Raw genomic sequence first — 8,618 nt, 5'->3', positions numbered from 1 at the left:
TTTTTCACACCTACCACACCTGGTCTTCCTAGGTAGTCTCCCATCCAAGTACTAACCAGGCCCAACCCTGCTTAGCTTCTAAGATCAGATGGGATCAGGCTTGTTCAGGGTAGCATGGCTGTAGATGCCCAGTTACATTTGAACTTAACTTTTTAGTATAAGTTTGTCCCATGCAATATTTGCGATATACTTATACTAAAAAAAAAAAACAAACAAAAAAAAACCCACTATTTGTTATTTATCTGAACTTCAAATTTAACTGGGCATTATGTAATCTTATTTGTTGAATCTGTCCCCGGCTTTCATGGGACTCCTCAAAAACAGTGTGGAGGCTTTGGGAATTGGGCATCTGGACCTGGTGGGCATCCTCGCTCTGGCCCTATTCTGAATTGGAACCTGCCGGCATGAGGGTTTGGGCCCAGTGCTGAATTCCCATCTCCGGGCCTCTTACCAAGATAAGAAATAAAAGGTTCTTAGAGTCATTCAGCCCATCTCCCTTGTTCAAGGCCCAGAGAGGGGGATGATTCGCTCAAGGTCACACAGCAAGTCAGGGCAGAGTTGGGGCTAGGCCCTGGGTCCCTGTCTCCCAGCCAGTTTTTTTTTTTTTTTTCTCTCATGCAGCTCAGTATGATACACTCATGGGGTCAACAGTGATGGTTCGAAGCCTGAGTTTTTGGAACATGTGTAGACAGGAAGCCAGAAGCACAGGGCTCCAAGCTCTGTGGGGAGAGGCTGGCCCACACAACACCTGGGAACCATGCTTCCCAGCGAGGGGATAGTCAGTGCTGGGTCTGAGCGCCAGAAGGCCCAGCTCATGATGATAATAATAAAAATAATAATAATATATTACTATTAATAATAATAATAATAATAGCAGCTATCACTGTGCTTATACAGTGCTGGTGCTTTACGTAACTTGTCCATCTCAACACTCACAAGGGCCCTGCAAAATGAACGTGATCAGTCCCATTTCCCCCGGAGGGACACTGAGGCTCAGAAAAGGTAGAAAATTTTATCATTTGCCGAGACCCCCCAACCAGGATGCGGCAGCACTGGGTTAGCCCACATACATTTCACTCCGAGGTGCTCGAACTCTTTCCATGGGGATTATGTGCACCTGTCAATATGACATTCGCGCCACTTTTCAATAAGAAAACTGAATACTTGTGACAAGCCCTCTACCCAAGAGACCACTTTAGTTTTACAACAGCCCAAAGCAGGAGCAAACTTCTAGTCCCTGTGGCCCGCAGGACGAAGGCCAAGCCCTCACTGGTCCTTCCTTTGACCTTTGATACTATGGTGACCCTGCCCTAGCCCACTTCTCCCAGCTCACAGCCTGCTATTCTGCCCATCTCCCCAATAGGCCACCCCCTTTCCTCACCTCCACACCTCCGTGCTTTGGATCAAGTGGAAAAAGGCAGGTAGAAGAACCACGTCCAAATATTGATTTGGTCAGTTACCTGCTGTGTGACCTTAGGCAAGTCACTTCACCTCTCTGAGTCTCCCTTTCCTTGGCTGTAAAGTGAAGAAAGATGTGTCTAAGTCTCAGCCTAGCAACTGCCCTCCGCATTGTAAACCGATTAATGTGTGCTGTTGGAAGGATAGGAGGCAGGGGAGAAGGAATTTATCGTGCTCCCACCATGTGCCAGACCCTGTGAATAACGCTTGGGATGCTGGTGAACAGACAGATACAGTCACCACTTTCCTGGAGATTTTTCTCGAAAGGGCTGCGGATGTGGTTAATTGCAGCAGGAGGTTAAGCAACTGGGGCTTTGTCACTGTAGGCAGAAATTCTCCTGAGCCATGGACTTCAGCCAGGAACGAGGGTGGGGAATTACCCTAATATGACAGAAGGGAAAGGAGACTTGCCCCGACTCACTCAGCTTTTGGTGCTTGGAGCCTGAATTTGAACCCTGAGTCTGCTTTGGCATTCACCCTGGATCTCTCTTGGGTCCCTAGGACTTAGCAGCAGGAGGAGGAAGCTCGTGAAAGAGAGATTGGGGGGCCCTAAGGGAAAGCAGGTGAAAGGACAGGCCTTTCCAGGCCCGCACCCACACAGCGAGGCCCAGCCCAGCCAGCCCTGGGCAGCGAGCGCCTCACACTCAGGTGTGCCCCTTGGCAGGGAGAACCTGGCCGTGACTCTCTCCCGCCACCGTCTGTGGGATGAATGACTGAGCAAACGCTCCTGGGTCTGTCTAGTCCAGCCTGAGCTCTCCGCCCCCACCCGCGTTCCTCAAACACCCAAGTGCCTGATTGTAAACGGAGCTGGGGGTCGGGGAGCAGAAGTGGGGGACGGAGGGGGACGGCAGGTCAGGGAACTGAAGCAGAGGCCCGCTCAGCGGTTCCTTCAGGTCTTCACTGTTTTCTTAAGGAAACTTGTGCATATTGCGTTCCATTCCCTAGCGGATCTGTGTTTTTTTTTCCCCCCGTGTTTGTTTTAATAACAATCATCTGTTCCTGTGACTGCCTCTCCAGTGCACAGTGGCTTCCCTCGAGGGCAGGGCTGCAGGCTACCTTGCTCAGTGGCTGCAGCCCTCAGCACACGCCTCGTCCAGATGGGTGAGCCATGCTTGGAAAAATGAGAGAATGAATGAATGAGGCAGGGCGATGTGTGTGGGGGAGTGTGGTAGGCCCCCCAATGATGGCCTCCCTACATGTCCACTTCCTAATCCCTGAAACCTGTGCATACCTTACCTTATATGGCAACATGAACTTTGCAGGTGTGAGTAACTCAAGGATCTGGAAATGAGAGTCCAGCCTCCTCTTCCTGATGGCCTGCCTTGTGGATTTCAGACTCACTGAGCCAGCACCCACAAGTGCATAAGCCAATTTCCTACAATCAGTCAACCATCATTTTATATATCTATAATATACATGTCATTCTGTTTCCCTGGTGGAAGCCTGAATGATACTGAAGCCGAGGAAAACTGGCCTCTGGGACTGTATTTGGGAGACCATTCAGATTGGGGTTATGAAAGGCAGAGGAGAGACAGCCCGAGAATAATCTAGCAGGTCCGGTGCCCCTCAGTTGGGGCCTGCCTTGGCCCAGGTCTCCAGGGAGGCTGGTCCCCTGACCTTGGCTGTGGGCAGGGTGGAGGTGGAGTACAAGGCCCTCACTAGCAGCTGAGCAAACAGAAGAGTAGTGGGGGGAGGGGGGAGGGGAGGCAGCAGAGCCGGGGAAGTTGGCAGGGAGAGAGAGGCGGAGGGGAGGAGTAGGCCCTGGAGCACTAAATGCAGGGTGAGGTCTCTGGGGAAGGGAAAAGGCCTACAGGCCCTAGAAAAGCCAGGCTGGGCTGGGCCTTGGGGACACAGCAGAAGATAAGAAACAGCCCCTGCCTCACGGGGCACCTTGTGCGCTCCCCAGGTTGCCTGGTATAGTAAGTATCGTGTATGGCACACAATAAATAATTATTGAACAAATTGTCTGAGACCAGGCCCAGCCAGTAGGGGACCTAAGATGAAGCATTTGACAAATAAGGTCTGGGAACTAAAAAGAAGTTGGCTTAGAGGAGGCTGGGAGTGGGGAGCTGGTATGAGTGAGAGGGGGCCTGGGGTCTGAGGTGGGCTGCCTGGAAGGGGAGGAGCAGCTGCCCATGCCCCTTCTTTTGGGAGCCAGCAGGCTGGCAAGGGAGAGTCACTTCCTGCCTCCTCTCCATCATCCACCCACCCAGGGTAACTTTCCTATCTAAGGACAGGCCCCATCTCCCGCCAGGGCTAATCGGAGCCTGATCTCTGCCCTCCGGCCCTAGCCCTCCATTTCCCCTCAGACCTCTCCCAGGCTGTGGTTTTAGCAAACAATTTGGATCATTCTAGAGCTGGCAGAGGAGACCTGGCCCCTTCCTAAGTAGTGGTAAGAAATGCTCTACATTCCAGAGTTGGAGGCCAGGGGCCATTCCTGCTCAGCACAGGGCGGCCTCAGAGAAGAGAAATTAAGCCTGAACCCAGACACCCCGCCCAGATTACCCAGCTCCTTCGGCTGCCAGTGCCCATGCCACCGGACGTGCTGGCAAAGAGCCCCTCTTGTCTGCGAAGGCCCACCTGGGCACTGGTGGGCTGAGGCCTGACCCCTGCAGGCCCCAAGGCAGGCGGCCCCAGGGAGTCCCAGAATGTTAGAGAGTGAGTCCCTGGGACTTCTCCCTGGGGACTGGGCTCCAGTCTACAGAGCCGCGCAGAGGAGGGTCAGCCCAGCCGGGCACCGATGAGCTTCTCCATCCCATGAGGCTCTCCATCTGAGTTTGTAGAGGCGGAGAGTGAGGGCAGGGGAGTGAGACCCGGGCAGAGAGCAGGCCTCTGGGGGTCTGTCTGCACCTGTGCCTGGGCCTCAGCGTGTGTGAAGTAAATAGGGAGCTTGGGGAGTGTGCCCCTGGGGCCAGGTGCTGCTGTGGAACAGGTACGGCAGAAGCCAGGGAGGGTAAGCAACTCCTTCAAGGGCACGGGCAGGTGAGCGCAGGGGCAGTCCTGGGACTTCAGAGCCTCTCTCTTCCTTTTAAGCTCTAGGCCCACTGCCTCAGGGGAGGGAGGAGAAAGACAGGCCAAGGGAAAGGGGAGTGAACTCCTTTCACAAGCCCTTTCCACTGGGCTTCCAGGTAGAGTGTCCTTTGGAGAAACAGTTCTCTAAAGTAACAGATACATTGAGAAACCACGGGAGTAGCCCACCTCCCAAGGCCCGCTGGCAGTAGGGCTGCGGGATGGCCGCCTCAGGCCTGCTCCAGGATTGCTGTTTACGCCCGGAGCAGGATGGGGCAGGTGGCGGAGCAGCAGACCCAGTCCTGACCCAGACCCTGAACTTCACTCTGCAAACGTGTCACCCAGGTTCTCTGAGGTTCTTAGATAGCAATACCTCTGTGCACCTGGAGTATTGCACAGTCCATGTGACCATGACCATGTGACCGTGACCATGCCGTCTAACAGCACTTGCTAGAGCATCACCTCAGTACCTGGAGATCCGGTGGTCGTCCCATTCTGCAGATGGCTCCTGGGAAAATGATATAAAGATGGCTGTTACAGCTGGATGGCTCCTCACGACCTGCAAAATGCACTCATAACTAATCTGATTTGAGCCTCACACAAGGCCGGTAGGCTTTATTATCCTGTTTCAAGACGGAAAACCGAGGTAGTGAGTAAAGAAGCCACTTGCTCCTGGTTTCTCAGTCACTAGAGAGCAATCAAGAACTCCAACCTTGGTCTTTTGATTCCCAGTTCAATGCTCTTTTACTCCCCATTCCCCGCCCCAAATAGAATACGTTTGCAAACATCTAGTGCCATTCATCTTGCTGACTTATCCCTGAATCTTGATCAGAATCCTGATGACAAAGATGACAACAGCTGATTTTATTGAGTTCCCCAGACACCTGGTCAATGCTTTACAAAAAACGCCTTAGGCCTCGGGACAGACAATTCTATGTATGAAATAGTGGATGCTGTTAATCCCATTTTACAGATGAGAAAACAGAGGCTCACCTGCTCCAGGATACACACTGAGGAAGCAGTAGAGTTGGACTTTGAGCCTAAGATCAGCCCTGCCACGCCAGGGTCCTAATCGGCAGCCAAGAAGCCATTCCTCTTGTCCCCTTCATCTTCTCTCCTCCCATTCTCCTCCCTGCATTTGGGTTTATCCTCTCTTCCCCTCAACAGACTATATATTCCTCTGGAGGTGAAGCCTACATCCTAGTCTTCTGAGCATCCATCCTGCGCATTCAGCATTTTGCTTGGTACATAGTAAGTTCTCCACAAACTCATTAAGAGAATGGAAATAACTTCTCGCTCTTTTACAGCATCTTGGAGGTTTGAAAGGATTGTGAGGAGGTGGGACGAGTGTGAGCTGTGAGGTCAGACAGACCTGCGTTGGCATTTCAGCTCCACCACCTAATGTCGGTATGATCTTGACCTCGATGTCCTCATCTGTAAAATGGGGTTAACAACACTCACCCCCCAGGGTTCTGAGGAAGATTAAAACAAGATGGAGCCTATAAAAACTTCCCCCTTCACAGGATGTGAGAGGCAGAAAAATGGCCCCCAGAGATGACCACAGTCCTAATTCCTAGAGCCCATGAATAGTTAGGTTACCTGGCAAAGAGGAAGTAGTGTTGCAGATGGAGTTAAGGTTGACCTTAAAATATGGAGATCAGCATGGTGACTATAGGTGACAATACTATACTGTATATTTGAAAGTCGCTAAGAGTTTTGATCTTAAAAGTTCTTGTCACAAGAAAAGAAATGTAACTGTGAGGCGATGGATGTTAACTAGACCAATTGTGGGCATCATTTTGCAATATAGATATCAAATCATTATGTTATACACCTGAAACGAATACAATGTTATATATCAATTGTATCTCAGTTAAAAAAAAAAATAAGGAGATTATCGTGGATTACCTGGGTGGGCCCAATACACTCACAGAGGTCCATAAATGGGGAAGAGGAAGGCAGATAAAAAGTCAGGGAGACGGGACTATGGAAGAATGGCCGGAGATGGACAACGAGGGACAACGCCGGTGGCTTTGAAGATGGAAGCAGGGCTCTGGAGCCCACCAGTGTGGAAGCCTCTAGAAGCAGGAAAAGGATGAAGAAATGGATTTTCCACAGGGCCTCCGAACACAGCCCTGCTCACACTTGACTTTAACCTAGTGAAACATGTGTTGGACTTCAGACCTCCAGAACTGTGAGATGATAAACGTGTGTGTGTGTGGTTTAAGCCAAGTCATTGTCATTTGTTTTTAGCAACAATAGATCCGTAAATGTTAGTTTCCTTACCTTCCTCTAACTCCTTTAATTCCTATCCATTTTCTACATAACATTACAGTAAGCAAGGCTTTTACTCCTACTTCATACCTGAAGAAATGGTCTGGGACAGGTGATGTGACTTGTCCAAGGTCATGAATGCAGCAAGGTGGAAATGGAATTGGAACCCAGACTTCTGACCCTGACCCCTGGATGCTTCCTAACATATCACGCCGCCTGTCTTAATGGTCACCCAGTGGATGCGAAAGTATATTAACGGTCCAAAAAAAGAATATTAAGAGCTGTGTAAGTGTGTGGGGATAGTCATCCTCTCAGATGCCCGGAAGCCCCCAGCTCTGCAGAGACCATTCTTGCCTCTTAAGTTTCGGTTCTTGCCAACCCCCAACCCCGCCCCCAGCTCCTTGGCCTTATATGTCCTGTCTTCCAGGAAAGGGATTCTGGCCTTTGACGCCCCACCCCTTGGACTTGGTCCAGTGCCAACAACCAGGAAGTGTTCAGTGAAAGTGGGGTTCTCCTCCCCTACAACCTGGCCCTTTACTCTCTGCCCTCCTGGTAAAGGCTGTCCTCAGAGCCCCCCAAAAGTGAGACATGCTATCCCGAGCCCCAGGGAGCCTGCACATCCTGCCTGTGTGGACAGGGTGGGAGGAGAGCTGCATCCCCCACGGCCAGCTGACGGGGTCAGAGGGGAAACTGCACTTCCTGCCGGGCCCCTAGGGAGCCTTGTCTCTCAGAGAGGCCACTGGGTCGCTGTGTATGAGTTCCAGGGGGAGGGAGGAGGGAAGGAAAGGGAGGTTAGGAAGAGGACAAGGGGGAGAGAAAAGAAGGGGGCAGGGAGAAGAGGAAGGACAGGGCAAAGGGGGAGGGAGGCAAAGGGAGAGAGAGAACGCAACAGAGATGGAGAGGATCAGAGGATCAGACGCTTAGACAAAGAGGCAAGAATCAGAGAAACAGGGAAGGGTACGTGAGTTAGAGACGAAATGGTCAGCGAGTGCAAGAAAAAGAGAGACACGGTGGACAAAGAGAAACAGAGAACAGGCAAGAGAGGCCCAGGGCAATCACCTGAGCCTCCCAGACCTTGCAGGCTTTCTTTCAGGTTTTCTGTGTGTCCGTGCTGTGAGGCCTGCAGGCCCCGGGTCAGCATCTCGTCACACTGACCAACAAGCTCTTTTGCTTAGGCCTCTGGTGCCGGCAGGATGAGCAAATGTCGCGGCCTTCGTACTGCCAGGAAGCTCCGGAGCCATCGGCAAGATCGGAAGTGGCATGATAAACAGTACAAGAAATAAGCCCATCTGGGCGCAGCCCTGAAGGCCGACCCTTCTGGAGGCGGATCCCGCGCAAAGAGAACTGTGCTGGAAAAAGTAGAGGTTGAAGCCAAACAACCAATTCCGCCACCAGGAAGTGTGTCAGGGTCCCGCAGATGGAGGATGGCAAAAAGATCCCAGCCTTTGTATGGTCGCTTGAGGAAAACGATGAAGTTCTGGTTGCTGGAACTGGTCGCAAAGGTCATCCCGTTGGTGACATTCCTAGAGTCCTCTTCAAGGTTGACAAAGTAGCCAGTGTCTTTCTTTTGGCTGTATACAAAGGCAAGAAGGAAAAACCAAGATTATAAGCTTCAATAGTGAAAACACAGTAGCCATAAACTTTCATATGCAAAAAAATAAAATAAAATAAAATTGACCAACAAATATTGCCATCATGGCCACTGATGACCTGGTTGGTATCAGCCAGACCACTAAAGCCTGGAGGAAGCTGGCTGGGCCCAGCCCAGTGTGGGAGCGGTCAGCTCCCCCCAGCCACAGAGACATGGCCTGGGGCCTTGACTTATGACAGCCTCCTGGGAAAGCCCCTGCCCACCCTCCCCCAGTCACATTCAGAAA

The 8,618-nt window shown here is 51.5% G+C and overlaps 2 pseudogenes; one reads left to right on the top strand and one right to left on the bottom strand.

Moving 5' to 3' along the window:
* Positions 1 to 7: 7 nt before the first annotated feature.
* LOC118614356 lies at positions 8 to 126 on the bottom strand (annotated as a pseudogene).
* A 3,043-nt stretch (positions 127 to 3,169) lies between these two features.
* Positions 3,170 to 8,541, top strand: LOC107519208 (annotated as a pseudogene).
* The last annotated feature ends 77 nt before the right edge of the window (positions 8,542 to 8,618 follow it).

This window comes from Rousettus aegyptiacus, unplaced genomic scaffold, assembly GCF_014176215.1.
Source record: "Rousettus aegyptiacus isolate mRouAeg1 unplaced genomic scaffold, mRouAeg1.p scaffold_m13_p_2, whole genome shotgun sequence".
NCBI lineage: Eukaryota > Metazoa > Chordata > Mammalia > Chiroptera > Pteropodidae > Rousettus > Rousettus aegyptiacus.
Note: the sequence above shows the minus strand (reverse complement) of the source record. Positions and strands in the feature narration are given on the sequence as shown.